Source organism: Ictidomys tridecemlineatus, chromosome 16, assembly GCF_052094955.1.
Source record: "Ictidomys tridecemlineatus isolate mIctTri1 chromosome 16, mIctTri1.hap1, whole genome shotgun sequence".
NCBI classification, from domain to species: domain Eukaryota; kingdom Metazoa; phylum Chordata; class Mammalia; order Rodentia; family Sciuridae; genus Ictidomys; species Ictidomys tridecemlineatus.
In genome coordinates this window covers 21,205,926-21,228,663 of record NC_135492.1, presented here as the reverse complement: position 1 = coordinate 21,228,663, position 22,738 = coordinate 21,205,926, and the positions used below count along the sequence as shown (strand labels likewise).

Here is a 22,738-nt window from a genome sequence, read left to right as displayed (position 1 = left end):
GAGTCAGCTTCCCAGGGTTAACATGTGTCCCTCATCACAAACACACATGCAGGAGCAGTTCATCACACCTGCAGTTCATCACACCTTCACAGCTCCCCTCACTTCCTCCTTCCCCAGAGAGGGGAGCCAAACTCCACCCAGCTAGATTCCCAGCCCTGCAGTCAGGGAAAAAGAGAGGGTGTGCTCTGGAGCTGAATGAAATCTAGGCTGTTGGGAAAAAGGAAGGAGCTAGAGCCTGGGCTGGGAGGAGCCCCAAAAGAAATGACAAATGAGGACCAGTCCCTCCACCAACTAGGCAGGGAGCACAGGGTATGGTAGGTAACCTGATCTCTGCCTCAAACCTAGTTTTTCCTCAGTCCCACATCCTGTCATGCTGGGCTGAGCTCTTCTAGTCCCTGCATTCCACCACCTCACATTATATAGCCTGGGTCTGCTTTTTAGGAAGCAGAATACTCCAGCCCCAGGCTGTTTCTCTTCAACAGTGGGATGCTAGGCAGTCCCTCCCTCTCCTCCACTTACACCTTCAGAAAACTGGGATGTGGGGGAAGAGGACATGAGTCACTGATAATTTATCGGAAACACTCTCCGGATCACAGAGGGGCTCTTGCTGATACCCCAAATGACAGGGAAGATGTGCCCTGCCAGCACATCTCTTTCCAAAGAGGGGTTCATTGAAGTCTACCCAGGTGACTGACACTAGGATTTCTTCCAACTCCCCCACCTACTCCCATTAGTTCAACTTATGCAGCTGTGTAAACACGGGCTGGGGTAACTCCAACCCAGGTAGTGCAGATAGAGGAAAATCACTACTGATCTACCAGTCACTTAGGCAAGAGTGCGCCACTGCCATCCCCCAGCAAGGCAACTGGCACCAGATGGTGGGAGGCAGAGGCCAGAACTTCAGAACAAGGACATGAATTAAGTGACCTGGAACCCCCAGCTCAAAAGACTTTCCCTCCAGGCTCTGGTTGGGCTAAAAGAGCAAGCAGCCCAGGCCAAGCCAGGATACAAGGCCCAAGGCCAAGATGGCATGAACAATAGTTCGCTGTGAGAGGAAACCCCAGGGGAACTGCCCCACTGACCCTAAACGGTGCAATCAAACCCCACGCAGAGACTGAAGTGGAGCTGGAACAGAGCCTGGAACTTCTGGCCCTCCCCTGAGACAAGATATGTTGGATACCTAGCTCATTCTCTTGATTTTCCCGAAGATCCAGTGGGCCTCCTACCTGGCTCACTTCCCCTGAAGTTTGGGAAAGACTCACTCTTCAGTTGACACCTCTTTCTCAACTTTAAAGCCAGAACTGAGAGAACTCTGTTCCCCGGGCTCCCCAGCCGACACCCCTAAAATAAATCTTTAGCCTAGCTGGGGAGTGTGGAGGGTAGATTCCTTCACACACTCGCATGAACGAACACACGAACACATACGGGCTGGATCCTTCCCGGTCTCCCCTACCCCATGCCCCAAGCAGTTTCCAAGGACTGTCGAGGGCAGTGTCCAACCTTCCCGAACAGCAGCAGCCCCCAAGGGTCACACCACCACGCCCTTATTCATGCCATTCCACCTTACAGCCTGGGAGAACTCCCAGCCCATCCCCAGCACCCCAGGCCAGGTCCGCGCTGGGCCGTCTAGCCTGGGGCTAGCCAGGGCGTCTGGGCTGGGTTCCCTCACCTAGGGAGATCAAGGCCTCTCCCTTGTTCTGCGGGAGGCTAGTGGAAACCGGGAGGGAAGGGAAAGGGCTCCTATCAGGGCCTCAGCAGGAGAGAGCCGCTGCCAGGCCGCTCCTGGGGCCCCTTGCTGCAGTCCAGGGAGGAGCCCAGTGTAAAGGTAAAATTTCCAAGCTGATTCTAAGCCACAGAGCCTGAGTTAAAGTGTAAAGGACCAGGCTTGTAAACCTGCTTCTAAAACTGCAAAGCATGGGTTAAATTCCTGAGGCAGTTAGGACAAGGCCCTACTGACCATTTAGTGATTTATGGACTGGGGTCCTGTGCAACTCCTCACTGTAAGCATTCAAGACCCTGTGCAGTTTGTCACGTAGATATTCAGGGTCCAAACCAATCAGTTTGAATGTGTACCCCACCTAGGAGCACCAATCATTCCTGCCCTGATTGTTCCCGCCAATATATGTACTAATCATGTTTCAGAATTTTTGTTCAATTTTCCCGCGCCTCATGATGATTTGTTCTGATGTATGCAAAGCCCCCCACCCTCTCCGAAAAGTGTACTTAAACTCCGCTTGAACTCTGCTCTGGGCTCTGAGCCGCTCTCCCTTCTTGAGTGGGCACAGAGTCCCAGCGCGCTGGAACAGGATCCTCAATAAACTTCCCCCTTGCGATTGCATGAAGTGAGTCTCTTGTGTGGTTTCTCCCCTCCGACGCTCTGCTGCACCCCAACACCAGCAGGCCAGACCCCAGCGCAGCCTGGACACCACGTCTAAGGGGAGGGAATGGACCAAAACCCCTCGCCAAAACCCCTCGCCGGACCTGCCCGAGCTCCCAGCGTTTGGAGAGGAGGAAAGTGTTCTCCCAGGAACTAGGACGCCCTTCTCCCCCTGCCCGGACCCCTGTACCTTCCGCTCTGTTGCCTGAGTTGCGTGGCTGTTGCAGGAGGCTGAGACTGACCCTAGGGGCCGGGCCCCGCCCCCGCCCTCCTTCAGTCCTTGGCTCCGCTGGCCTCTGGTCCAGCCCCAGGCGGCCAAGGGTCGCCTCCGCTGCGGCGCGAGGATTGGGGGCACCTGCCCCAGGCTGGGTGAGAGGCTGGAAGGAGAGTCGCTGCGAGCTGCCAGGACTGCAGAGGAGTGGGCGGTGACCAGAGCCGGAGGGACCCTGAAGGACTCGGCCTCTGCTCCGCCTCAGCCCCTAGGGGCAGATGGGCGTAGAGAAAGTTGAGAAAGTTGAGAGGCGCTGGGGTGGCGTCAGGAAGGGCCGCTGGTGCCCTCCCGCTGCCAAACAGCACCCGCTTCTGCCCCACCTGGGCGCTCGCGAGAGGCAGGACTGGGAAACCCGGGTGCCAGCGCGGGCGATGGAGTGGGCCGTGGTGTGTGCAGAAGACCACTCTCTGCCATAGAATCCTTGCGGACATTCTGGGACCTGCAGACCCAGACCACCGTTCTGCCTCATATCCCCTTCCTTCCACTGCCTGGAATTTCCCTGAGTCCAATTCCTACCTACTTCTCCAAGGGTACTCTTGGAAGTGCTTCTGGATCCCCAACCAGGAATACAGTTCCCACTCCTATTGTATTATTGTGCCCTTAGTGACCCTTAGCCCCGTATGATGTGTTACATACCGTGACCTACATGTAGATCTTTCTTGTAAAAATGACTGAGGAGGTGAACAAAGAAGAAGGAAATCTATCAACATTTTATTGACTTGTATATTCTAGGAACTACATAACTCAACCTTTTAAATACTTGTCACAATCCTTTCGAGGGAAGTATACCCATCTCCTTTTGCCTGTAAGGAAACTGAGATTTGAAGACGCAGCTTAGCAAATGTTTGAGATTTCTGATAGCAAGAATTCATACAGTCAGTCCTGTGTGACTACAATGCTGGTGCTGTCTTCTGATGACTACTGTGTTCCTCCAGTCTTCCCTTCCTCTCGTCTAGCACAGTGTGTGTCCCATGATTGGTTTTCAAGAAATATTTGCCGAATGGATGCATGTTAGAAATATTACAGACTTTAAAGATCTGAAGTACAGCCAATGCATTTGGTAAATGAGAAAACTGAGTTCAAGAGCAGTTTGGTCCCAGGCCTCTTAATCCACTCAATAGTTCACTCAGTATGAAGTGAGAGCTATGTGCTGAAGATTTATTTATGCCTTCAAATAATTTATAGTCTAAGTGAGGAATACAGACAATCTCAAGATATCTAACGCTTAGGGAACCTGACTCTATACACATTAACTATTTCAGACCTCACAATAACCTGATGCCTAGTAGTGTTATCTCCATTTTACTGAGAAAACAAATGGGGGCTCAGAGAGATTACAGAGTTGATGTTGGGTCTGGTCCTAGAATTCAAACCAATGGACTCCAGAGACCTTGCTCTTGATTGCCATTCCCTATGGACAACTCTTGCAGGCGGCCATACAGGAGGCATTTGCTGTTGGGGGGTGGAGAGAATGCATTAGCTGTGGGATGCCCAGCCCTGAAGAACAAATGAAGTATTCAAATTAGGTTGATGTCTATATTTTAAATAACAAATTGAAGCTACTGCAGGCCTACAGAGTCATGGGAACTCCCCAGAAGACAGTGATAGTGATGGAAGATGAGGCTGGAGAAGGAAACAGAGATAGACCATGAAGGTCCTTATATGCCATGTCCAGGAGTTGACTGTGAATTTTGCTCAGGAACAGCAAGGAGCTGCTAGAGTTAGGAAACTAATATAATAAAAAAAATAAGGAGGTGACAGTGGGAGTGAAGATATGTGGGAAAAGGTACACACACACGGATACATAAATGTATATATTCAACAATACAGTCATGCATCATTTAATGATAGGGATATAAGAAATGCATCATTAGGCAATTTTATTGTTGGGTAAACATCATAGAGTGTATTTACACAAACTGAGAAGGCATAGCCTACTACACACCAAGGCTATATGGTGTATACCATCATAAATGCAGCTCATTGTCATCATATAGCACATGATGGTACTTAGTGATGATTAGCATGATGAAGAGGAAATTAGAGGGTTACCAACTCCAAGATTTCTAATTTGAGCAGCCAAGCTGATGCCCTTTGAGAAGATGAAGTAGGAGAAGTAACATGTTGTGGGTAAAATAGTGGATTGAGGTGTGTTGAGGTGAAGTGTCAGTGGGCTTTCAAGGAAATGTTTGGGAGATGATTGGTATGTATGAATCTAAAGCTCAGGAAAGATTTGGGAAGAGAGCCCAATTTGGAAGAAACATTAGCAGATGAATGAAGATACAGAAGTGTCTGAGAACACTTAGGGCAAGTGAGTGGATTGAGGAGAGGAGAGGGCAGAAAGAAGAACCTGGAAAAAAATTCATTTTGGGGGGGCTGTCCTGATGTCCTTTCCACCACAGCACAGAACTTTTCCTTAACTTTTAGGTTCTAATCAAAGCAAATAAAGACACACACCTTTATCCATCGGGTTTATTTGCCAAGAGCTGTAATTCTGGGTCTAGTGGATATCCCTTTTTGGGTTAAACTGCCACTAAAGGGAGACAACTGCAGAATTTGGGCTGAGAGAGGGGTAAGCATGGAGAGGCTGGGTGGTGGTGGGAGGGATAGGCTTATCCCCTCAGGAATAACTGCCCGGCCCTCCTAGAGGGATGACAAAGACTGAGATGTCATCCACGGAACCCAGCTTGTTGTTAGGGAGATGCCAGCCATGGTCCTGGGGGGTGCCCCGTGTCCCCAGGACCAGAGCTAGGGACAGAGCTGTATACCTGCCAGGAGCACATGTGCAGATTCATGTATATGGTAATATAGACACAGAAGCCCACATGGGGTCCCCAAGCATTGCTTCCCTTTGCCCTTTCCTTTGCCAGTGCCATCCCCTTACCATCATGTCATGCAACCCCTACCTGCTGGGGTCATTGGGTTCTTAGGCCGACAGCACCCTGTCCACAGTGGCAGCTACCCCCTCACAATCATTGGTGACATCCCATAGGCCATCTGTTCCCAGGACTAGCACATCATCTGAGAAGTGCTCATACTGTGTCAGGTCATATACTTGAACCTGGTGGGGAAAGAGTATAGGAAGGATTGAGGTGTGGGGTTTGCTGGACAGGAAGCTTGGGGATAAAAGGACCATGGATAAAAGCCAGCTTGAGACCCACAGAGGAGGGAAGGTATAGTTAAGGAGGCCCCCATACAGTTCACCTCAGGGAAGCAGGAGAGGAAAGGCTTGATGGGCAGGGTGGATCTGCAGACATTAAGATTGTGGTCTCCCAATCCCCGGGTTAACCCAATAGTGGCCATCACTCGGGCCTGAGGGAAACATGGAGGGGGACAGCTATTTAGTCCTCTGCCAGGCTCTCTGAAACCACACAGCCATCCCACACCTACCCTCAGGTAGAACCTCCACCTCCCTAGACAAATTGTGGTGGGTCCTCCTGCCCTCTCCCACCTCTACTGTGGATTTTACCTTTTTGCCCTCCCCACAAACCAGAGGAAACCCAAGGTCCTCCAACTGGATCTTTTTGTAGGCTCTGGGGAGTGGGGGAGTAGAGGCATCACCTAGGCATCAAAGACTCCTCTATTCTAGGAGCTGGACACCCACACACAAACGCCTTAGAAGGGCCCCATCCCCCAACTCCCAGCCTGGCCCAGCCTTCAGCTTCCACCTTGCAACTGGTGAGGGACTGGTTGGGTTGCCATGGGAACGACCCAGCTCTGAGGGAAGTGTTACCAGCCAGTCATGTTCTGGTCCCCATAGAGCATCCTTTTCCCCAGCTCCTTGGGCTGAGCTCTGCAGGGGAACTCAAGGTGGGTGAATTCACCACCCAGCAGCTCTGGTTTCAGGAAGCCCTGGGGTTGAGAATGGCCAGACAGAGCAAAGGGCCAGGGGGTGTTACACTCAAAACATACCCTAGTACAATATATAGATAATGTTAATTTTTTTCTTCTTTTGCACTAATGGGGATTAAACTGAGGGGTGCTTTACCACTGAGCTACATCCCCAGTCTTTTTTAATTTTTATTCTGAGACAGGGTCTTGCTAATTTTTTGAGGCTGTCATTGAACTTATGCTCTTCCTGCCTCGGGCTCCTGAGTTGCAGGAATCACAGGTGTGCCACCTGTGATGATATTTATTATAGCAGACCTTTAAGTAAAGGTCCACATGCTACACACTATTCTGATACACACATTAACTAAGTTACTCTTCAAAACAACCCATGGGGCAGGAACTATTACTGCACAGAGTGGTTAAGGAATTGTCAAAGGTCACATAATTAGCAGAGAACAACAAACCAGGATTCAGTATCATGGCAGTCCAGTTCCAGAGCCCAGGGGCCTTTTCTGTTCCCTCCCCCCACCTCTGATTTTACTTCCTTCCTCAGCTGGGGCCATGGTGGGTGCTGCAAACCATCTCAGACTCCTTCCTGTAGCATTATCTCCTGGGCTCAGCCCTGCACTCAAGAGCCCACACAGCCACCTTCCCAAGAAGCTGCCAGTAGGGAGTGTTCTGTGTTTGGTGGTGGTGGTGGTGGTGGTGGTGTGTGTATGTGTGAGAGAGAGAAAGAGAGAGAGAGAGAGACAGAGAGAGGGTAGGGTTGGGGGGATGTTCTCAGGGACAAGAGTGCAGAGAGGCAAAAGAACCAGTAAATGATGTGGGTAGGAAGTTTGGTTTCTACTTACAAGCAGCTGAAGATCCTGGCGCTCAGTCTCCGAGGTAAACTCCCGAACATTGGAATGATTTCACCATTCCGGACAATGATGGCCCTGCCCAGAGACAGAAAATGCCTGGCTTTCCTCAGCCCCCTTCATGGATAATTCCAGAGGGACCAGGCCTTCTGCTTAGGATTCCTTACCCAGGACTCTATCTTTCCTCTCCTTGTGGATATATAAGGCCTTTCTTTATATCTATGGTCCTCCAAGCTCCTTCAATCTTTAGGGTTTCTTTAAATATTTTATTTTTTTTACAGTACAGGGGATTGAACCCAGGGCAGCTTTACCACTGAGCTATATCCCCAGCCATTTTGATTTTATTTTGAGACCCAATTTATTATAGGGTCTCACTAAAGTTCTGAGATTGATCTTGAGCTTGTGATCCTCCTGCCTCAGCCTCCTGAGTTTCTGGGATTACAGGCATGTGCCATCATGCCAAGTCCAATATTTGATTTTGAACCCCACCACCTCACTCTTCTATCCCCCCATCCTAGAGAGTATGGCTCCTTGTAGCCACTTTTAAAGCCCTTCTCCTTCATACCTGCTGTCACCTGCATTGACCACATACACCTTGCCTAGCAGGTACACCACAACCAGTGCACAGCAGCCCCCCTCTACTTGTTGGCCATGACACTCCTGCTCCCAAGCCATCTGCTTATCCTGCCAAGTGAGGAAGGGTCAAGAGGGAGGAGAGTAAAAGAAGAGTTTGCAGACACCGAGTCACCCTCCCCACTCCCATCTTCAGAAATCATCTGGCACAGCCAAACCACAACTGGAAAAATAGTGAAACACATGGGGGTAACTATCCCTTCTTCCTCCCCTCAGAACCAAACTCTGCTCTGGCTCTCAATAGTGTTGTGGGTTCTCAGCGTCAGTCCCTGAGGCCACCTGACTCTCACACAGAGTTGGCCAGAGTGTCTGCCTAGCCAGCCTTTGTCCCAGGCCACCCACTCACCATGAGCTGGAAGGCATTCTCAATGGCCCCTAATACCAGGCTTTCATGAGTCACTTCCTTCTGTGAAGACCAGCAGGACTGAGGACCAATCAAGTGAGTAGAATCAGAGGAACCTGGGGTCCCTGAGGTGCATGGGAGGCAGAGGGGAGGTGGTGAGTAGTCTTGAAGTGTTTCTACTAGGTCCTTTAGTTGCTCCCGGATGTGGCAATGCAGGAGCCATGAGGCCATTTCGGCAGCTCCACCACTGGCATTTCCATCAAACAGGCCCCAATAATAGAAGCAGAGTCCCTGGTGGGGGAAAAGTTGAAGGTGAGTAAATCTGTGTGTGTGTGTGTGTGTGTGTATGTGTGAGTGTGTGTGTGTATGTGTGAGTATGTGTGTGTGTGTGTGTGTGTATGTGTGTATATAGTATAGTATAGGGAAAAGAACAAGACTGTAGGCATCCAATAAATATTAGAGAGGTTGACATTACAGGCAAATTAGATTTATTCACTTATTCACCCAGGGCACACTATGTGTCAAAAGAAAGGAGACCCTCAAAAAAGCCAAATTCTGAAGTTAAAAGATGCAAAAATCAGTAACAGTAATTAATTAAATTATCCATAATACATGAACATCTACATTTGAAGTAGAAAAGTAAACATTCATCTGACATGGCAGGAATCAATGCCACGTAAGGGTTCTGTGGCAAACACAGAAAGCTAGTGAGTTAGGAGGCAGTTTTTCCCAGTTTCAGAAATAAAACCAGATGCCTGATATCCCTCAGGATGAGTGTCTGTGTCTCTGGAGGCTAAGAGAAGGGGTGAGGTCTTACTGGGCTTTGGCTAGGCTCCCTAGGGGCCCCTGTAACACCCCTCCATCCTTCCACATACACCACTTCACAGCAAGCCTGGTCCTCATTGTGATGGCTCTTATCAGTGTTGATGACACTGCCAGGCCAGAGTGACCACATCAGGTTGGACACCAGACCAGGTCCTGGAATAACCCCCACCATAGACATATACACATCTTCCCCTGTGGGCTGGCCAAGCTGAGAAAGGTCACAGCCACTTGGTATCCAGACCAGAGAGAAAAGGAGCAGGGAGAGCTGACGAGGAATACTGTCTTGGTGGCAGGCCCTACTTCATAGAAAGGTAGACAGTAGCACCTGCCTGCCTCAGATCCCCCCTTACTTGGAAAAAGAGGCTCCCTCAGGGGTTCTGCTGGAGAAGGCAAGATGAGGGTAAGAAGCTTTACTTCTCTGCTCGCCAAGACCCTACATTCCACCTCCAACCTCAATCAGTTCTCCCAGTACTTTGTCCCCAGCGTTCCACAACTCATGGGCACACCCACCCTCACCCTAAAACTACCCAGCAAAAGTTTCTTCCTGTTTGGCAGTGAGGAAGTGCTTCAGCCCAGATCCTGAAAGAGAAATTGAAAGTAGAGTAAGAGTATAGGCCAACCTGGCCTGGGAAGGAGCCACTTAACCACAAACTTCTCCCTTGTAGGAAGTTAAAAGAGGTAGTGGTGGGGACATGAGACCACCAGCCACCTTTCTCAGCGATCTCAGTGTCCCCATCTCCCTCAGGGTTAGGTTTTCTGGTAGATGCATTAAAAAATCCATGTAGCCTAGAAGCATGCCCGCCGTCCTGATCAAGGGGTCTATTTCCTTTATCTGCTGCACCAATAAGTCTACCCAAAGAACGCAATCCAAAGGGTACCCTCCCACTGCAGTAGACTGCCCCCTCCCCCACTCTGGGAGGCCTGCGGCCTTCTGGTGTTGGGCTATTTCTGGGTGTGGAGGGGGAGAGGAACGTAAGAGGGACAGGGAACTGGGGCTCTAGGGCTGGAAGCTGCTGATAGTCTTTCCAACCCCTATCCCCTGGTTAGAAGGAACTCCGCTCCTTTTTGAACAACCGCCCTCACCCCGAAGTCCCTTAGCCTTTAACCTGCAGAGCCATGATTAGGACCTGGCCAACTCATCCTTGGCAGAGCCCCCCCACCCCCTCAGCTCTGGTAAAAAACTGGGTTTTGAGGGGAGAGAGTGAGGGTTATCAACGAGTTACAAAGTCCTGAGGAAGGTGACTCAGGCTGCACCCGATTGAAGAGAGGGCCCGGAGCGGGTGGTGCCCGAAGCCCAGAGGATAGCAAAGGTCCCGGGAAATGGGGGTTCATAACTCTGAGCGCCGCACGGGGGGGGGCGCATCCCTGGAGCGAGGATGCAGAGTTGGGGAGAAGTGGTAGTCCCATCCAGGTTTGGATGCCCTGGGAGGGCGTTCACTCAGTGTAGCCAGTGCTCCAGGGCAGGCGGCGGCCCCTGTCCGGAGGGCTTTGCACAGCCCAGCCCGCGTGGTCATTGGCGCGTTGCAGCCCTCCGGGACTCAGCTGCAGAAATGTTGGTCTGGAGAAGCTCTATGGAGCCTCTGCTGTCTTTGCTGACGCCCAGCTCTCGCTTCCTGGCCTCCCTAAAGGGCTCTTGGGCGTTTCTGTAGCTGCGGCCAGTGGCGCGGAGGTCATGCTGGGCAGGTCTGGGGATTTGGTGCGCGGAGGTGAAGCACCCCCAGAGCTCACCAGGTGAGCCACCGGAGAGTGCACCAGTTTTAGTCTGCTGCTTTTTGGCCCCGCCCTCGGCTGTGGCCCCGCCTCTCTCAGCCCCTGACCCTAGGGCTCAGCGTGGGCGGTGCTTACCCCTGTTGGTCCTTTGAGGCCATTGGCTCCCTGCTTGGTTGGGACTGTGAGGGGCAGAACTTCCCCTAGCTCTAGGCCACCCTGGGAAACGCCCCACTGGCTCCCAATCTCTTCTCCACCTCATTCTGTCTTCATCCAGCCGCAATTTCTCAGAGGGAGATGGGTTTGTTGTGAGAAAGGTCTGAGAGAAGGAAATTTTACTTCAGTGGTGCTGTAGGAGAGACATCAAATAGACCTTCCCTATTGTGAGGAGGGTGGGGGAGGCGGTCTCCCGGCTCCTGGTTGGGGGTGGTCAGGCTGCAACGAAGCTTATGACCTCAGATCCAAACAGCCGCTTCAGGGCCACTGGGTGTGAAACAGCTGGTGTGACAACACCTCTGGAGCTACTGGAGTGAGAGCAAGAGCAGCGAGCTGGTGCAGAGTGAAGGCAATGGTAAACATGCAGGTCACAGCTCATCACCTTGGATCAGAGAGCCAGGGTAAATTCCTGGGCTCTTAATGGTACTGTTATCTCTGAAGGCCACTTCCACGTGTGGGAGAGCAGTTGCCACTCCTACCCCACTTACTTTCTCAGAACCTTCCCTGTACACTCAGATTTAGACTTCTCATCAGTTAATAAGGATAACAATGTAATATAATAAATAAATACCATTTATAGAAGACCTACTGGGCAGTAGGCCTTTTACAAAGCACATTCTATACACCAATTTATCACTCCCATTTTACAAATGAGACGGGACTGGATGTACCTGTCATTTAATATGGCATGCCAGAAGAGATCATAGGCCATTGAGAGATTCATAACCACGTCAGTCTCCTGATACCAAAACCCGGTTCTGACTTGAGAATCAAGTTGATTTCTCTGAATCAGGGAGGGAGAGTTAGGGAGAAGATGACAGCAGTTAGAGGGATGAGGTTCCTCCTCTGCCTTTCTCCTCTTTACACAGAGGTTGGGGAGTCCTGGAATGCTGGGCAAGTTCTCTGCCGCCAGGGGGAGACAGAGGCCAGGTTAAACTCCTGCCTGGGCGGATTAAAAGCCCACTTGCTCCAGGACTGAAACTAGACCAAGTACCAGGTGGGATGCTTATTCTTTCTGCTTTCTGCCTCCTGGAGGAAGGTGGTACTGACCTGACCTGGGAAGGGCTCTATTTCTAAACACGGTATCAGGGAATAGATCATTTTAGGTCCCAGGTACACCCACCCAAAATACAGTTCAAATGAGGTCAAGTTCTCTGTGCCCTAATGCAAGTTGGGCTAGCCATCACGGGACACTGGAATCAAGTTCATTATAGGGACCCTACCTCTGAGCTCTGTCCACTGAATGCTTCCTGAAAATAGCATACTCTGTCCCCCAGGCTAAACTGTGCTCCCAGAAGGGGTGGCTTTCCTAGCTTACAATAGTCACTCAGGTGTATATATTTGCTGTAATTATGCCCAAGATTTGGGCAGAAAGCCAGATCAAATGAAGTCACAAGAGGAAGAAAACATCAGACCCCACAGAGCAGCAAAGACAGGGACAAAGAATACACTGCTGCTTGTTATGGGTGTTCCCCTCCTGTTTGAGGAAAAATGGGAATCAGTTCTTTGATAAATGACATAACATCACTGCCAGGTCAAAGACTGAAGAAAAATATGACTCCTAGCTATTTTTATTATTCAATGTTTCTGGGACAGTTTACTTATCACTTCTCACAGTCACAAAGCTTCTTATTCCCTGCTCTTCCCAGCATCTATGGAGTGGCTGCAAAAATAGGCCACAGAGCTAGAGCCTGGAGACCCCTTGCTTCTGTACCAGATGATCCCCAGGGAAGTTGGCAGCATCTGTGGGTTGTTGCACAGCACTCCAGCCTACCCAGACCCTAAGATTTTCATCTCCCTGAGCCACCCACCCATTCCTGACACGATCACACCTCCTCCATCCTCAGACTGTCCCAGATCCGGTAATGCAGTCATCGCCCTTACCCATCCCAAGGTGGCAGAAAGTGAGAAGAGAAAGTTAGCAGGATGGGATAAAGCAAATCTGTAGGATGTTTTCCTTAGTTCAAACTGATAATGTCTAGCCATAAGGGGGAACTAGAGAGCCTCAAGGCAGGCCCCTTTTTCACAGTCCACATGCAGGGGTTCAGGGCCTATTATTTTTATTATTTGGTGTTTCAGGGATAGTTTGCTTACCATTTCTTCCTCCTTGCCTTTTCCCTCCACATTACCCCAACCCCAGAGCCCTGTTACAGTAAGAGGTATATCCTTCATATGAAGAGAAAAACTTACAGAATCTCTTTGCCTTTATTTTCCTAGTACTTTTCACATACAAAACATAACCTTGCAAAGAATTATACTATTGCTAGGCATAGTGATGCATGCCTGTAATCCCAGTGGCTTGGAAGGAAAATGGCAAGTTGGAGGCCAGCCCCAGCAATTTAACAAGGCCCTAAGCAACTTAGTGAGACCCTGTCTCAAAGTAAAAAAAAATTAAAAAGGACTGGGGATGTATCTCAGTGGTAAAGCACCCCTAGGTCCAATTTCCAGTACCTAAATAAATAAATCTACAGTGGAAATTATATAACAATTTTTTTTCTGATGCAGACACTGGGTCCCAGAATTTGGTTCCCAAGTTGAGACTCACACTCATCATCCATAGGGACCATTCACCAGGCTATTATAGCCCTCCTGCCTGTCACTAAGGGTACCATTTCTGGGGTAGAAATATTGCCTTCCAGATATCAATCTAGGAGAGGACTTCTGAAAAGAACTTTGTCACTGGGTCTAATGGTGATTGTTTGTAATCCTGTTGATTCCAGAGACTGAGGCAGGACGATCACAAGTTTGAGGCCAGCTCTCATCTATATACCCTACTGTCATGTATATCTAAAAACAAATCATATATATATAAATATATACATATATACACTTATAAATATACACATACATATATATCCCCTTCAAAAAAAGACCTCCTTTCAAAATAAAAAGGACCAGGGATGTAACTCCAGTAGAGGGCCCCTTGATCAAGCCCTAGTAGGAAGAGGACAGGGAACAACTTTGTGCAACCGTGAGAATGTTCTATATCTGCTCTGCCCAATGCACTTGTACCTGGTTTCTTGTGGCTACTGGACACTTTAAATAGCGTTTGAGTGCTATGTAAAATTTTAATGAGTTTAGATTTAAATTTAAATAAAATGCGGCTAGCGACTACCCAACTGAACAATACAGTTCTGGAATCTTTAAAGCTCAAGACATCTTGCAGGTCCGGGCAATGACTTCTCACTTCCAGCACCCCACTGCCACCTCCACCCCGCCGCTGCCCTTCACCTCCGAGCATCACCTCCTTCCCCTAAGCCGCAGAACTAGGCGTCAGGAGGCCTTCAGGTTTGGGAGAACTTCCTCGGGGTTACCTATCTGACCATAGGGGCCAGTAGTTCTTCCCTCCCTCCTCCTGTCTTGAGTCTGTCCTGAAGGAAGCAGTGGTGCTGGCCCAGGGTGGAGGAGTGGGGCCGCACTGGCGCCAAGGCTGCAGTGGCCGCAGCACGCTCCCAGCCTTCAGACGGGAGGATTGAAGAGGGTCTGACTGATCAGAGCCGGGCCCAGGGCTCTCGTCACTGCCGTGTCTGTGATGCAAGTTTGGCCAGAGCCCTGCCATCCTGGGGGTGCAGCAAATTGGTGAGGGACGCAGACAGAGCCCTGGACTGGGGGGCATTCAACCTGGCCGCACCCAACAGTGTGTGCTCTTTGAGTCTTGGTCGAGGTTCAGAGGCAGCGCGGACCTCAGGCCAGCAGGTGGAACAGTGGTCACCGCTGTAGGGCAGGTAGGTCCCTGTGAGAGTGCTCAGAATTTTTGAGATCTGAATGGACACTGGAGTTGGGTGAGGGTAGGTTGGGGAAGGTTGGAGGTTCTTGTGGTTCACGTCTTCTACTCCTTGTTGGTGTGCAGGCTGCTCACTCAGTCTCACTATAGCATGGGTTGGAGCAGGGGGGGAAACAGGCTGGGAAACTGAGGTAGAGCATAGAAGTTGAAGAAACATTCCCAGAAGCTTTCTGCAGCTTCCTCTAGCCCCAATCCTCTCCCCTCCCCCAGGTCTTTTGAGTCTTGGGGTTCATAAGAGAGACCAGGTGAGTTGGATTGAAGGGTCTGTAAGCTCAGAAACAAGATCACCTGAGACAGGCTAAGCATGTAGCTCAATAGTAGAGCCCTTGTCTCACATTCCTGAGGCCCTGGGTTCAATCCCCAGCACCCCTCCCCTGGGAGAAGCTGCATTTCTAATAGTTGAAATGAGGTTTCCTGATAGGGGCGGAGAGAGGAGAGACCTATTCAGGAAAGAGATACATCCAGATAGGTGGGAGCTTAACTGTCTCCAGGATATTGCCATCACTTCCTCTGAACACCTTCATTCCCCTTTGTAGGACCCTTGTTGCTGGGAGCTAGGAGGGAGGGTTCTCTTCCTTCCAGGGCCTCACCATCCTGTGTTTCACTTCTGCCTCCTTAGGAGGCTGAAAAAGGAGGAGTACTTAGGAGAAGGTGTTGAGGAGCTGTGGCCTGCAGTTCAGAGACCTGCTGAACCCCCATTCTGGCTCTGTGGAGTGAAAGAGGGTGACAGTGGCAGAACTGAGCCAGCTGTATGTAAGTCCAGGAAGCAAGTGCCATGGGAAATTGGTGGTAGAGGCAAAGAGGATTCAGGGCTCGGGAATCCTCCCCAGAGGTCTATCCCAGCAGGAATTGATCTGGCAGATTCTGATTAGAACCCTCCCCTGATCCTCAGCTCTGTCCCAAGATCAGAGAGATGACAATGCTGATTCTTAGACCCCTCCCACCACTGCTTCACTCCTGTGACATTGAAGCTCCCTGGCCACTGGTCCCAGGCTCATCCTGACTCTGTAAGGGTCATTCCCAATCCAGAAGAAGAGACTCTGCCCCTGCCTAGAACAGCTTCATAACTGTACTCTGGCCAGCCCACCCCTTTGCCTTCTCCCAAGCTTTCCTTTACCCAACCATACCAGGGCCCGGGCTCCCTCTGGACCTCACAACTCACTGAAATCTTTCCTACTTGTCCAGGTGGAGTGAGTCTGAGACCAGCGGATGAGCAGACTGAATCTAAAAGATCCTAACAAAAGGTAAGTGAAGAAACAGTTGAAGATTTGAAGTGTGAGGGGTGGGCAGACATCAGGCATTTTATTCTAATATGGCAGCAGGTTCCTGGCATTTGGTTGATCCCTAATACTCTCAGAATTGTGCTGGCACTTGAGGGAGGTCAGCAGTGACCCAAGGGGCTAGGTGAGCAACAGAGGGAGTGACCCGGGTCTATCCCTGAGCTTGAGACCCTGATGCCTCCTGAGACTGATTTTGTCCCCATCTGTGGCTGGGCAGCTCCCAGCCTTTGTGTACCTCTACTTCCCAGATGAAATTCCCTCCATTTCTAGTGACTCTCTGGAACAGATTTGGGAGTTTGAACCACCAAGGATGGAGGAAGATAAGGAAAGGGGAAGAGAGTTTAGCTCAGAAGCAAGGTGGTAGGTGGGCATAGGGAAGATTGCTGGGTTCTGGCCCCTGCCACCCCCATTTTTCATTTTCATTTTTAAGTTTAAATATTGTTTAAATTAAATGGCCACTACATTCCCCAGGTTTGAAACTCAAAAAATGAAAAAGAGCCGGGTATGGTGGTGCACACCTGTTAACCCAGCAACTCCCTGAGGCAGGAAGATGCAAGTTCGAGGTCATCCTCAGCAACATAAGGAGGCCTTAAGCAATTTAGCAAGACCCTTTCTCAAATCAAACAAACAAACAAACAATAAATAAATATAAAAAGGGTGGGGCAGGGGATGTGGCTCAATGGTTAAATATCCCTGGGTCCAATCTCTGGTACAAAAAAGGAAAAAATAAATAGGGAGTAAAAAAGAAATTGGTAGAAAAATAAGTCATCTTCTTTCTCAGCAAACCACTTTTCCTTCTTAATGGCAAACAATGTTATTCCTGTTTTTTTTTTCCATAGCTAATTTTTTACCATTTTTGTTTGGTGAGGTTTGGTTTGGTTTGGTGTTTGTGTGTGTGTGTGTGTGTGTGTGTGTGTGTGTATGTGCCTGCGTGTGCGCGCACTCACTCGCAATATTAGTGATTGAACTCAGGGCTACTCTATTGCCAGCTACTTCCTTGGCCCTTTTTATTTTTAATTTTTTTTTCTGAAATTTTCCTTTATTTTGTTGTACTAAAACTGATACAAAGTAACATTTAATACAGAACCTCCCAGGTTGTCAGATCCTGTATCTGCCTGCACACCACCCATCACAGTACAATCTGCCTGCAATATAGAAAATCAACGTGTAACCAATGCCTCAAGGATGGTCTATAGTTTTTCTCAGTTGTCTGAACTAGAAAACTTGTACCTGAAAAAGAAAGGTCAGCATTGAGAACCGAAGCTTGTTTCTCTTTTGAAGCGCTGTGCAAGAAATCATATCCCTTTTTTAAAAATATCAGTAATGGTTAAACTACAATCTCGTTTCTAGAATTACAAAGAATAAAATCAAGTCAAAGACATCTTGGTATTAAATGAAATTTTAGGAACAGTATTAAAATATGGGTCCTACACCAATGACATCGGAGCCTGGTATAGAATCTACTAAGAGGACATTGGAGGACACACCATTTAAGGAATCTTCAGCCAGACTTATCTGGCCTCCGAAGTGCATGCCCTTTTTATTGTATTTTGAGACAAGCTCTCACTAAGTTGCCCTGGCTGACCTTCAACTTGCAATCCTGCCTCAGCCTCCAGAGTTGCTGAGATTTACAGGTACAGACCACCACATGTGGCTCCAGAGCTAGTTTATGCCTATTCAAGCAGCATAAATAATCCCTCTCTTTTACACATTTTATACACATAGTCCCACATGTTGCTGCTCCCTCTTAACAGTGGATTATCTTTGGAGATCACTGCATGCATCATTAAATAAAGCATTTTCCATTGTGTTTCCACAGCTGTTTGGAAGAGACTGCTCAGATTCTCTTCAAAGCATTTAGCCAGTCCTTCACTGGTGGCTGTTTGGGTTGTGTCCAGACTTTTTGAGTTTCCATTTGCTGATCTATAAAATAGGTAATAACTATCCTAGTTTTTGGAATAGTCATGAAGGATTCAAGAGCATGCCCGGGTTAAGAACTGAAAAAAAAAATGGGAGTTAGCATGATTGTTCCTCCCACACCACAGCCCATTTTTTTAATTTTGGGGGGATACCAGGGATTGAACTCAGGGTCACTCAACCACTGAGCCACATCCCCAGCCCTATTTAGTACTTTATTTAGAGACAGGGTCTCACTGAGTTGCTTAGCACCTTGCTTTTTGCTGAGGCTGGCTCTGAACTCTGGATGCTCTTGCCTCAGACTCGCAAGCAGCTGGGATTACAAGTGTGCCACTGTGCCCAGCTCTAACACCCCCTTTAAATGTCACTTCCTCCTCAGGTCCTCCCTTCCTGCTCCCCTGTTCTCTGTGGCATCTATCGCTTCCTACAGTGACTTTGTGCCAGGCTTTGAGCTGCTTGGGGACAATATGGGCATCTTACCCACCCTTGCCTCCCAGAGGGCATAGCACAGAGAAGCAACTGGGGCTGGGCAGTAGGAGAGCCCCTCCTGTCTGGAGCTATGCGAGGTGTGCCCTTCTCTCCACAGGATGAGTGAAAGGGCCGTGCAGAACTGGAACTCAGGCCACTGGCTGCTGGCACTGTGCTTGATGTGGCTGTGGACCCTCCTGGCCTTTGCTTCCTCTCAGCCTCCAACTGCCACAGGTTAAGGGGAGGCAGCAGGGACTGGGAAGGAGGTTTTCCAGCACACCTGGAGAACTGGATAACACCCCACCCTGTTCCACACAGCGAGCAGATCTCGGAGGCAAAGTACAATCCATAGATTTCAGGGTTCTGACTCCTCCTTTATTCATCACCCAGGCAACTGCTCCCTTCTGCTATCCCCACCAGGAGGATGCCTGGGCAGACCCACTGTTCTGTGTCCCTTCCAGGCCAGAAGGTGTTCTGCAGGGAGAGAGGTCCTCGAGTGGGGGCTTAAGTTTAGCCTCCTGGCCTAATTCTGGGGTTTTCCTTCTGGGATGGCTGAAGCCTATATAAGTGGATGATCCTCCCCACGCACTGTAAGTCCTGGGGCCCTTGCCCTCATTCTGAGAAAGCAGGGAGGTGGGGGCGGGACCTGGTGCCGGACTTCAGCTTTCTTCTGCTCAGACCCAGGGTCTGCCAAAGGGTGATGAGTGCGGCTTCACTGGGGAGAAACAGGAAGATTTCATCTGCTTCTTTCTCCCCTGCCATTGGATTTTTTCTGTGTGTGATGCTGGGGATCGAACCCAGGACTTGATGCTGCTGGGCATGTGGTCCATCAGTGAGCTAAAACCAAAGCCCTGGAAATCTCTTAAATAACCTTCCCCCAGCCAGGTGTAGTGGTGCACACCTATAATCCCAGTGACTTCTGAGGCTGAGGCAAGTTGGAGCCAGCCTCAGCAACTGAGTGAGACCTCGTCTCCCAATAAAATATAAAGAGCTGGGGGTGCGGCTCAGTGGTAGAGGGATTCTGGGTTCAGTCCCTAGCAGTTCCCACCCAACACACACAAACAAGAAAGGAAGGAAGGAAAGGCCTTCTCCCTAGCAGGTAGAAGCGGCTCAAGGACCAGCAGGTGGGAGGGAGGGGAGCAGGGCTGGAGGCCTGGGCTGGGGACCTGATCTGATGTGGCTGGCCCCATCAGTCTTTGTAAAGCAGGACACGTATGAGGTGATCGCTTCTCACCACTGCTGCAACAGATACCACATGGAGGAGCACTCCCAGACTGTAAAATGCTCCTGCTTTTCCAGCCAGGTGGCTGGCACTATGCGGGCAAAGCCCTTCTGTGTGGATGGTGAGTGAGAAGCTAGGCCCTGGTCAGTGAGACTCTGAGCAGAGAGATAAGGAGGTCTGGTTGGGCCTTTTCATCTTCTGGGGATCCAATTTCATACCCATCTCAGGGCTTTCATGATCAGAGTCTCAAATGATGGGGCACCCTCTGGGGGACAGGAGGGAAGATATGACTATCTCTGTGTTATAGACAAGGAAAGCTCTTGTTGTGTGCTGTCCCTCACTGCCCAGCCCACACCGACAGACTAGTTCCCTCATACTTTAGGCTTTCTGCCACACACAGCCTTTCAGACGTGGGCTCTTCACCTACTGCTCTATCCCCAGCCTCTTCCACATGTTCTACTCTCAACCCTGCTTTTACATGAACACGTGTGTTCCTTCACATCACCCTTTCCCACCTACCCACTCTGGCTTCTGTTCTCACACTTAAGTGGCATCTGAGTAACCATGCCCAGTGTGATCACATGCATGCCAGCTTGTGCCCTCCTGGTCTGTGGACCTCTGCACCTGGTGCATAGTAGCTCACACACACCAAACTGAAGATTGGTACCTCTGTGACAATGACATGATTGCCTCAGAGATAACTTCACCTGCCTCTTTTCCCCCTCAATGTCTTTGGTGAGATGCTGGGACCTGTAGGATTAAAGTTGGTAGGGCTATGTCTCCAGGCTTCAACATTTCTTCCTCTCTGGGCATCCCAGAGTAGGCAGAAGATAAGGGAAATGCGGGACTCCATGCCAGGGGTGTGTGAAAATGTGTACCTCATTCACAGACCCAGCTACCTCTTGACTGCTGGCTGTGCTTGCAGAGAGCTTAGAGCTGCACTCCTGCCTCCTGCCCCAATATCCTCTTTCATCCTGCAGAGGTGGTGGTGTCAGATGGAGCCCAGCCTGCCAGGGGAGGAGTGTAAGGTGCTCCCAAACCTGTCGGGATGGAGCTGCAGCAGTGGACACAAAGTCAAAACCCACTAAGGTATCCAGGTGGACACCTCATTCTACTCCTCTTTTTCCTCTTTCACCTGGGGCAGCCAAGGGGGCACAGGAGCCCTGGGGATCCAGGATGGCATGACCCAAGTTTGTATCTGTGAGCAGTGAGATACTCACTGCATCCCCAGGTGGTCCTTCCATGTACAGTCAGACTCTGAAGACTGGTGTTAGGGCTGTGGATCAGAAATCCAGGAGTGTCTTTCTGGCAGATTTTTGATGGTCCATATGCCTTGTTTTCTCTTCTTTGCCTATAGTGAGTTTGCTTCTGGAAAACATCAAGTCTATACAAAAAAAGTGGGGAATTGGGGAAGCTATCTAGATAATTCAGGGAGGAGTCTCTCCTCCTACCTGAATTCCAGGTATAGTAGTCACTCTGCCCAACACTTCTCCATGGACTGTCCCCCCATTCCCACAATTCTAAACTCCAAACAGTTCATACCTCCCTTCCTCTAGTCAAATTGCTCTGTTTGCTATGACAGCACCCAAGAGGATTATTATTTTCATGGTTTGTTGCCTATCCCATGATACAAGGGGTAATTAAAATTTTATTAAAGTTGTTAGCAATTCCATGCATGTCATGGTTAATTAGTTGCATCTCTTTGTCATCACCACTTGTACAGATGAGTGACAATGTGGGGCAAGCCAAGGCATTGCCTTCTACATTCCGTGCCCATCACCACACACATCAAACAGGCAAACAAACAAGAAGAGAAAGAAAGGCAGCCTCAACAGTTTTGAAGAAAGCAATAATTTTCCAAGAGCACAGAACAAATGGAGCAGGGAGTTTCACTAGATATAGAGCATCTTATCTGTCGGCAGAGAAAGGAGACAGCCATTCTGAATATACCTAAGTCTAGATGAGAGTGAGACCCACCACAGAGCTTGTGACATTTGTCATCACATTATATGTTTAGGTTTGTAGCCCATAAAGCCTACACTGTGCTTGCAATTTGTACAGTGACCTGGAAGCAAATAGTGGGTAAAGCATGCCTGATTTATGTTTGCATGGTCCAGCTGGGCCACTTTTGCAGCCTGGACTGATTCAGGAGCAAGGGACCAGCAGCAATGTGACCTGCGTATCCTGGAGAGTCTCTGGCACAATGGAATGGATCCACCTTGTCTTCTATTGTTTGCTGTTTAGGTCACATCATAGCTCTTAGGGATCACAGCCTGGACAGGAGAAGCTTGATTGAGCCTTGGACTGAAGAATGGCATCCAGTCATCACCCAGCAAATTTGGAGATTCACTCACCTGGACTCATACTTCATGTCAAATTCAGCATTAACTCTATTGATTTTAATCAAGTCTCTAATCAGATATGGATGGATCTACAACCACATATCTTGAAGATTGTGCTCTGCTAGAGACAAAGAAGTCCAAGACACAATTCCTGCCCTTAAGGAATATCTAGTTGGGCTGGGGAATTGAAGACAGATAATTTAGGTCATTGAGAGTTTATGGAACCATGACTTCTGAACCACCTGCTGAGGGCATGATAGGAGTTTGGGGATGAAATTTTTGAAGCTCTTTGGCTACTCCCTGGTCACAAGGCAAAAAGATGAGAATTCACAATCAGCACCTTTCCATCCATCCTGATTTCATGGTAAACTGCTAACAAGTTGAAGGAAAGCTTTCTTCCTTATGCCAGGCCAGTAATCTCTCATTTGGATGGGATTGTATTGACTTGGGGAAGGAAAGCAATGAAGCATCTGTGGAGTCACAGCATGTTTGAGCTGTGTTGTTGGGTATGGAATGCACAGGTCCTTAGAATCAGCCTCATCCAAGCACCTCAGGTTTCTGTTCATTTGTTTATTGTAACAGATAAGAAAGCTGGATTTGGTGGCGCACACCTAATCCCAGCAACTCTGGGACTGAGGCAGGAGGATCACAAGTTTGAGGACAGC

The 22,738-nt window shown here is 49.3% G+C and overlaps 2 pseudogenes; one reads left to right on the top strand and one right to left on the bottom strand.

Annotated features, from left to right (window-relative positions):
• Positions 1–5,268: 5,268 nt before the first annotated feature.
• On the bottom strand, positions 5,269–12,935 carry LOC144371244 (protein phosphatase 1J-like; annotated as a pseudogene).
• Positions 12,936–18,628: 5,693 nt separating this feature from the next.
• On the top strand, positions 18,629–22,027 carry LOC144371351 (chemokine-like protein TAFA-3; annotated as a pseudogene).
• Positions 22,028–22,738: the final 711 nt, after the last annotated feature.